This window comes from Drosophila arizonae, chromosome 5, assembly GCF_054131065.1.
Source record: "Drosophila arizonae isolate 15081-1271.41 chromosome 5, UAZ_ARI_1.0, whole genome shotgun sequence".
NCBI lineage: Eukaryota > Metazoa > Arthropoda > Insecta > Diptera > Drosophilidae > Drosophila > Drosophila arizonae.
Genome location: NC_142925.1, coordinates 1,350,009 through 1,359,095, shown reverse-complemented (window position 1 = coordinate 1,359,095; position 9,087 = coordinate 1,350,009). Strand labels below are relative to the sequence as shown.

Genomic DNA, 9,087 nt, shown 5'->3' with positions numbered 1-9,087 from the left:
GAGTGAGAGAGCGCAACGAAGAGAGCATGCGTGCGCGTGTGTGTGAGTGCGAGAGGTGTGATCTGACTTATGCTGTGCTGCTCGCTCTTACTCTATAGTAGGCATGCGCGGCATTCCATTCATTTCAGGGCTCAGCTGCCGTGATTTTATAGCTGCTGTTGTTGTTTTCGTTTTGTTATTCTTCTGCTCGCTTTTTGGTGTTCTTCTTGATGCATAATTGTATGAAAAAAATTATATATATTTTTGGCGCTTACTTTTTGGTTGTGTCATTTGCATAGCACGGCGAACACGTTAATTGAGCGGCATGCGAGGTGCGCTTAAGCCGTTAACATCGCATTTCTTCAATCATTTCCGTTGTGAAATATTACTGATAAGACGTGGGCACTTCAGCCGATAAGATTTCGCTGATAGTTTGTTGCCAACACTATTGTGTAAATATCGAGTTAGCTGATCAATCAGTAAGATATAGCTTATATAACACACACACACACACATATTTTCGATCTACTTTCGTCACATTGAGTGGCATTCAGTCAACTCATCCCACTAAAAAGCGTTTCGACAACAATTAAACAATTGAAGCATTCGCAATAAATGGGCAGCGAAGCCGCCCACCTGATAACCGCAAACAATTAAAACCACCCGCGCACAGCAATTTTGCCAATTTTATAACAATTTCCAGCTGGAAAGCAATGCACGCGCGTTCTCGAGTGCCGTTGCCAAGCGCGAGTGCGTGAAAGTAGTTAAAAAGCAATATGCAAGAGCAGCCGAGGTGGGCGGCTTGACATGGGGGAGGGGGAGGAGGGCTGTAATGGCATGGATGAAGTAATCACCGAGACATATGTACACACACACATATACATATAGGAGAGCAGAAGTGCGCGCGTGTGTGGGTAAGAAAATTAAAATTGAAAACAAGTGAAAATAATTAACTCAAGGTGTGAAAGACGTTAGAATATTCTGTAAAATGGAGCAAGTGAAGAATATGCAAATATAGAATATAATTGTCTAAGGGGACATATTTAATAATAATAATAATAATAATAATAATAATAATAATAATAATAATAATAATAATAATAATAATAATAATAATAATAATAATAATAATAATAATAATAATAATAATAATAATAATAATAATAATAATAATAATAATAATAATAATAATAATAATAATAATAATAATAATAATAATAATAATAATAATAATAATAATAATTTCTGAACTGTTATATATTGTAGTATAACAGTTGTTTTCTTCTCGTATAACAGCTTAATTTGTATACAACCGTTTTATGTTTTATATATAAATGTATACTATCTTATTTACTTTGTATAACAGTTTTGTTTATTCCTTAATAGTTTACTGCAATACCTTAAACTATTGCCTTCTTTGTTCTGAACTGCAGTTATTCTTGCTTATGACACATTTGTCTGTTTTGTATAACAGTTTTCATTTTCCATCTTATTTGACATGGTCTGTATAACTGTTTAGGCTACACCTTAATAGGATAAATTTCTTGTTAAAGATGTGTCACACATGATAACAAGTTTTATCATGTTTTGTATAACAGTTTTATTCTTTTATTCAAGATACCAAATTTCATGGCATAAAGCCTTTCTCGCAATGCTACAGGGTATATCAATTGTTCTTGTTGTTGCAAGGAAAATAAACTTTGCTACAAGAATGTCGAACTATTTACAAAGAAGAAAATCGTACAGAGCACAGATACACACCCATATGTACATAGCTGTGTGTGTGTGTGTGTGTGTGTGTAAAGAGGAAGACAGAGGGCACATAAAGAAAGTTCAGAGTGCACACGGTGAAAGGAATTTCGTTTCGACGAGCAATATAATTTGTCAGTTCAAAGACCTCTGCACGTAGGCGAAACAACAACAACAACAACAACAACAACAAAGGTAAAGAGCTGCACACACACACATACACAGAGCACAGGATGCACCCAGGATTCTACGTGCATATTTTCTTGAGCTGTTTACACTGAGATACAGATGGCATGAGTGGGAGAGGGAGAGAGAGGAGAGAATTGGGGAGAGAGATAGTGGGCAGGAGACAAATGTGCCAAGTGTGCAGACGTGAGCAGCGCTCGAGCCGCGGCTCGTGCGTCTGTTTCCTTATCCCTTTCCCCTTCCCCCTTTCCATCTGCTTCCTATGTTTCGCTCTCGCTCACTCTCAGGGCGCCATGTAAAAAATGTAATCAATGTATTTTTGTCACGTTAACGAAATTTAGACTTCAACAAGAACAACAACAACAGCAGCCGGAATAGCAGCAGCAGCAGCAGCAGCAGCAGCAGCGGCGTCGGCAACAACTGCAATTCATGCACTGCGAGCGCAGCTGCCACCACGCGGAGAGGAACTCGATTCTCTCAGTTCCAAGATTCTACAACAGGATTTGAAATCTGTCTTAGAGAATAGAAATTTTGCTCTTGGCAGATTTCAGATTTCTGAATAAAACTAACATTTTTAGCAATATTTAAAATAAAACATTTTTTATTTATTTACTTCAATTATTAGTTTAAATAAATAATATATACAATATTTATTTAAGTATTTTTTACTCTGATGATTTTATAGAATTATTAATTTTATTGAATAATACAAAAATATGTAATAATATTAATTAAAAGAAAAAAAAATAATAATAATAATGATAATAATATTAATATATAAAAAAAAACTATGTAATAAAATGAAATAGTATTTATAATAGTATATATAAAATTATATTTTATGTATATTATGTATATATCAATAGTATATATAAAATTATGTATTATAAAGAATACTAAAATGTAAATATTCCTAAATTGTTTAATCAATCTAATATTATTATTAACATACATTATGCTTTAATCAACAGTTTACTGTCTCATTTGCTTAACATTTCCTATTTTTTTTCTTTTTTTTTTTTTTTTTTTTTCTTTTAATTCTTTGCCCATTGGAAATCTTTTCTTAAAACAAGAATTTCTTGTTCTCTGGATTTTACCTGTGATTTACGTACTGCAAAATATACGATTATTTTCTGTCAGTGTTTCAGTTTGGCAATAAACATAAACTCAGCTGCTGCTGCTGTTGCAGTTGCTGCAAATTTGTGGCAGCAGCAGCAGCTCAGAAATCCTAGCGCACAAAAGATTTAGCTAAAGGTACACACTCACACACATGCACACAGACACACACACACATACAGTGAAATGTCACTAACGTTCGCTGTAATTATCCTGGAAACTCAAACCGAAAACTCAGCTAAAAATGTCGCAGCTGCCTTTGGCTCGAGCAACTCGCCATCTGCCCATCTCGCTCGCACTCACGCTCTACTTAACGCCCGCTCTCTCCCTCTCTTTCGTATTTTGTACTCGCTCACAATTCAATTGCTCAATTGCATGTTTGTTAGTTCATATAATAGCTGTTGTTGCCGACCCCCCACCCTTCGCTTGGCATTGATGTGTGCCTTATGCCACGACTTCCGTGCGCATTCAACCCCCCCTGGCAATGCAGACAGAGAGAGAGAGAGAGAGAGAGAGAGAGAGCGAGAGCGAGAGACTGAGTGTAAGAAAACTTAAGTGCATCAGGGCAGGCGGCGGCGGCTTCGTAGTCGTCTGCCAGCTGTCTGCACCCCTTACTCTCTGGCTGTCCCACAATCACCCCCCTTCCACTCCCTCTCTCCCTCTCTCACCCTCCCTCTCTCGAAGTCTACTCCTATTGCTAGTAATTGAGTCGAATCGTTATCAACGTTGAATGTCGCAACTATTTCGATATTGCTGCATCGCTCGAAATTTATGAGCAGCGCATTTGCTTTGGCTATTTATAGATATGCTGGCTAATTGCATAACGGTGCGCACATATGGACCTATCGATAACTCGACAATTACTTGGAGTATTTGACTGGAATTTGGTAGAGAATGGACTTGCGAGTTTAGTGTTTCAGTTAAGATAAGAATGTTTCCATAGAGGCAATCAATTTTTGACCTAGTTCTAATACCTACTACTACATTTATATATAACTTTAGGCATTGTATTTTCAGTTATCTGCCTGACAATCTTTTATAATTTAATAATATATACCCTATCTAATCTAAACTCCATTTCTACTGCTCACATTCAGTCAAGAAATTGATAGAGCAGCGGCGTTGCCTCTCTTCCGACTGCATGCCAAATTTCACAGTTTTATCTTAGGTCGCATCGTACAGTGCGATAAACCTAATACAAACAAATTCTTCAATCTGCTGACTCACCTCAAGCTTTGGCCAAATTTCTTATGTGTCAGCGCGGCAGAAGTGAGAAAAAAATCAAAACCAAAAGAAAATGTAATTAATAACAGAAAGCGCAAGGGAGAGTGAGAGGCAGAGAGTGCGCGCGTGATCTGTTATGATTAATTCGCAACTCTCTCCCCCTCTCACTCTGTCACACTCAACCAGAAGCTCTGCCGACTCAGCTTATTCAGCGCCGCGACTTCAGCGTGTCAAGTTGTGAGCAAGACAGGCAGGTATCGATATCTATCTCTTGCTCTTTCGCAATTCGACTCCTTGCATATCATATTTATTTTACCGCTGCCTCAGCTCTTTTCAGTCAACGTCTTATCAGCAACGACGGCGTCGGCGGCGCTGTCGCTGTTGCTGTGTCATAAAGCAATATGGAAACGATAAAAAAAAGCATGCCCTGCACTAAAGCAAAACAATTTAACGACGCGAATCGACGCCCCAAATGAAATCAAAAACAAACGCAGATAGCGACGGCAGCGACGCTGACGCTTACGTTGACGCTGACGTAGACGTAGACGTCGACAGCAGCCACAGACGCTGCGCAGCAGCAACAAGTCGTCAGCTTTGTCGCTTTGGCTGTTTACCTTGTGTCAGTTGTCAATGCAGCGTGAAAAAAAGTGACACGTCTAAAGTTGCACTGAAATTTAACTGTTATCAGCATGCGTTTGTTTTTGCAACCACGCAGCCCACCCTCCCCCCTCTCTCATCTTTCCTCTATTGTGCTCACGAGCTATTGTTTACGCAGCTGCAAGCTTTAAAGCATTGACACTGTTCACTTGGCAGCGTAGCAGAACGGCGTTCATGTTAAATGAGTTGCTTAACACTGTTAGAGTAGAGCAGATTAACAGCTTAATGATGCTAGAAGAGTTCAGCGCTATATAAGTGCAGTTTGCTTTCTCTGTTAATGTGACAGTATAGCTCTGAGCATCAGTTATGTTAAATTTACAGAGATAAACACTGTTATAGTCCGCTTAGATAAGCTTTCGCTCTTTCTCTCTCTGTTAACTTAGCTGTGTTAGAATAGCCTAGCATTATTCCAGTGCAGCTCGCTCTGTCTATGCACAGTTGTTAGGAGTGAGCAAGAGCAAGCGAGGATGATCTCACTGGAAAGGTAATGCAGCTTTGTCTGGCGTTCAAGTGGCGCTTATTAAGTCATAGCCAAAGCCAAAGCAAAGTTCACAAGCACTTGACGCCCGCATAAGTATGCAATGCACCAAGCATAAAGACTGCTGCGGTTGTGGCTGTGCTAGCTGTGTGTGTGGGTGGGTGTATGTGTGAGTGCCTGTGAGTATGCGTGTGTGAGCATTGTGCTGTAATTTACTATTTTAGTAGCTTACTCACGCACACACACATACACTTATACAAGCTTTTGTTTTAGCTTTTTCAGTGCGGAGAGAAGCGAGATGGCATGCTGTGCGCTTCACTTGAGCCGCATTGTTGCCTTAACTTGTGTGTGTGGGTGTGTGAAAAAATCATACACAATTTACAAGTGTTGAGCAGCAACAGCAACAGCAACAGCGACAGCAGCAGCAACCACAAGACAACAACAACAGAGTCAAGTTAACAATGCAGCGGCTTTTATATTAACAAGCGTTGGCAACAAAAGCGAAGCGAAAAGAAAGAAAAAATAATAATGTTGACAATGACGCAAAACAAGCGAAAACATTGCATAAACTTGAGCGCACACACCCACACAAACACAAACACACATATTTATGTGTGCGTGCTGGCGTGTTGAAATTTATGCTGTGTGTAAAATAATGGAGCTTTAAGAAACGCCGCGTAAAACGATTTTTTTTTCAGCTGCTTATCAGCAATGTGTATGGCCGTGTGAGGTCTTAGTGCACTTACATACACATGTGTGCGGGTGTGTGTGTGTGTGTGTTATGTAACAACTCGCTGCATTTGAACAATGCGGCGCGCTTTTGTTTGTTCGGCACAGCAGACAATGAACACACATTTTTGTCTGCTCTTTCAAGTTCTACTTGCTTACAAGTACATATATACATATGTGTGTGTGTGTGGCTGTGTGCGTGTGTGTAGAAAAGCCAAAATATTTGAACAATTTGCACTGCAGATTTGCTTTTGGCAGCAGCAACAGCAGCAGCACCAGCAGCAGTCGCAGTCCACAAAGCGCCGCTAACAGCCTTTTGCTTTACGGCATTTCCGCCACACTCAGGCTGTCTCGCTTGCACCTTTGGCGATGCTGCCGCTGCCGCTGCATATGGCTGAATCTAAGCACTAATGCTTGCACACATACACACGCATACACACTCGCAATCTCGCTCTTCGCTTAGCCCCTCACACTGCTCGTCCCTTTCGCACCCATGGGCACGCTGCACTCGTTTAGCATCGTTAAGCTTTCCACTTTCTGCTTTTGTGTAGCCGGCCACATTTTTCGTGCTAATATCGTTAAAATGTTATTACAACGTCGTTTTTTTGCTTTACTCTCTTTTTATACCCTGAACCCATTGAAAATGGGAAATCAGGGTATAATGGTTTTGTTGAAATGTATGTAACAGGCAGAAGGAGGCGTGGCAGACCCCACAAAGTATATATATTCTTGATCAGGGCGACGAGCTGAGTCGATTTAGCCCTGTCCGTCTGTCTGTCTGTCCGTCTGTCCGTCTGTCCGTCTGTCCGTCTGTCCGTCTGTCCGTCTGTCCGTATGTTTGAACGCGTCGATTTCCGAAGATATAAGAGCTAGAGACTTGAATTTTTTTTTAAAATGACCGTATATACAGCGCGGACGTCGAGTTTGCTTTTAAAATTCGAAAAATCATCCCGTTATGTTTTTATCGAGTAAAAACATTCAAGTTCAAATCAGGTGCCTCTATAGCTAATTGTGAATGATTTTTCTTTTTTCAAATTTCTCAAATATTCAATATAATATGTAGATCATATGCTGAAAGTTTCATTAAATTCCGTTCAGTCAAAAATTAATAAAAATAATCAAATATTTGGCCAATTAACAAACGCACGTGCAGCAGCTACAACAAATACATCACATCAGCTGTTAGTTTCGTTTAGTTTTTTAGTAGATGGCGCTGCAGCAGTGAATCTATTTGAGTTTTGCCAGCGCCACCAGCAGGAGTGGGGTGGCCTAGTGTGTTAGGTGCATGACGCTCGATCAAGAAGTCGCGGTTCGAATCCCGATCGGTGCAACACTGATGTTTTTTTTTTTTAATTGTTTCAAAATATTTTTATATTTTCATAAATACGTTTTCTATTTAATTTATATTTTTAAATACACCGAAATTGAAATTTTAACTATACTTTATGTGCGTTTTTAATAGTTTGGTTATTCTAGCAGATTCTTAGAATCACATCAGCAGTTAGTTTCATTTAGTTTTGGTAGATGGCGCTGCAGCAGTGAATCTATTTGAGTTTTGCCAGCGCCACTAGCAGGAGTGGGGTGGCCTAGTGTGTTAGCAGCATGACGCTCGACCGAGGAGTCGCGGTTCGAATCCCGGTCGATGCAACTGATGTTAATTTTATTTTAATTATTTCAAAATATTTTCATATTTTATTAAATGAGTTTGGTATTTTATTTATATTTTTAAATACATCGAAATTGAAATTTCAGCCATACTAAATGAGCATTTTTATTTGTTGGGTTCAGGGTAGTATCTAGTCGAGCACTCTCGACTAGAGTTTTCTTACTTGTTTTGTGTTGCACTCTGGCCCCCCTCATGGCAGTGTGCTTGTAAAATTATCGTTAGTTTTGTTTTTGCTGGATTTTCGTTACATCGTGTAAAATTAATTGAATGTAGCTGCCTGCAGAGCAGCTGCCCAGCTCAGCCAATGGGCAAGGGACGGTAGTGGGGGAAGTGGGGCGCTCCATTGCTGGCAATGGGGCATATAATTTAGATGCTCGCCATGTTGGCAGCTACTTAAATGCGCCTCTCGCTCTCGCCTCTCCCTCCTCTCACTCCTATCTTCTCTCACTTACTTTTTGGCCAAATCGCTTGGAGCGAAAAAACTTATTAAATATTTATAGACTAACGAAGCGTTTAAGATATATTATTCTTGTCGCTGATTATAAAGCTTAATTGATATTTTTATAAAGCTGTTGTAATGGAACATAGACCAGTTAACAGTGAACAGTTAACAGATGTGCAGCTGTTATGCATTGTATATGAAAAACATGTGTCGAGTAATTGAAGTCATTTATTTACATTAGGGGTGCTCCATAACGAATAATTAGTTTTATTCAGTGTGGTTAAATATGAGAATAATATGAAATATATTTTTTTTTATATTTCTATTTTTATTTATATTGTATACATATATTATTATTGTTATTACCTTTAAGTATCAATATGATTTTTTTTTCTATTATGTTTCTTTATTATTTATATTTAAATAAATATCATTTCAGCTGAAAGGCAGCTGAATTTGAGTCACTTTGAGTCTTCCGCATGGAATGTTATTATCTCACCTCATATCAATAGCGCGCTATTTATGTTTGCCTAAAGCAAACCTTAATTCAGGCATAACTCAGAATAACTCTTACCCCTAACTATGACACATATATATACATATATGTATATATATATATATTTATATGCTATATCTATAACTCTGTATTTTGGCTTATCTTATCTTGAGTCGCATTCACGTGTGATTAAATGCATTGAAAAGCATTTTTGATGTGCGAGTTTTTCCGTTTACCGTTGCACAGGAAAGCATAATACAACAAAAATCATATCTCATGTGTGCTACATATATTCATATATGTATATGTATATATACAATATTTGTATATGAATCCTAACAAATGTTTGTTTATGCTTTAAGCTA

The 9,087-nt window shown here is 38.5% G+C and overlaps 1 long non-coding RNA gene across 1 annotated transcript in view; it reads left to right on the top strand.

Moving 5' to 3' along the window:
• Positions 1-9,087, top strand: part of LOC149268357 (uncharacterized) — a 123,461-nt gene that overhangs the window by 100,491 nt on the left and 13,883 nt on the right. The gene's annotated exons all lie outside the window — the stretch shown is intronic.